The sequence below is a fragment of the Leptonychotes weddellii genome, unplaced genomic scaffold (genome assembly GCF_054177405.1).
Source record: "Leptonychotes weddellii isolate Sample4059 unplaced genomic scaffold, ASM5417740v2 HiC_scaffold_358128, whole genome shotgun sequence".
Taxonomy (NCBI): Eukaryota; Metazoa; Chordata; class Mammalia; order Carnivora; family Phocidae; genus Leptonychotes; species Leptonychotes weddellii.
This window is the reverse complement of record NW_027959452.1, coordinates 1-211: the sequence shown is the minus strand read 5'-3', so window position 1 is coordinate 211 and position 211 is coordinate 1. Positions and strand designations below refer to the sequence as shown.

The window sequence follows — 211 nt, the reverse complement described above, 5'->3', positions numbered from 1 at the left end:
GGACACCATGAGCAAAGCTCACCCTCCCGAGTTGAAAAAATTTATGGACAAGAAATTGTCATTGAAATTAAATGGTGGCAGGCATGTCCAAGGAATATTGCGGGGGTTCGATCCGTTTATGAATCTTGTGATAGATGAATGTGTGGAGATGGCAACTAGTGGGCAACAGAACAATATTGGAATGGTGGTAATACGAGGAAATAGTATCATC

The 211-nt window shown here is 41.7% G+C and overlaps 1 pseudogene; it reads left to right on the top strand.

The window, feature by feature from the left end:
- Positions 1–6: 6 nt before the first annotated feature.
- On the top strand, positions 7–208 carry LOC145719253 (small nuclear ribonucleoprotein G pseudogene; annotated as a pseudogene).
- Positions 209–211: the final 3 nt, after the last annotated feature.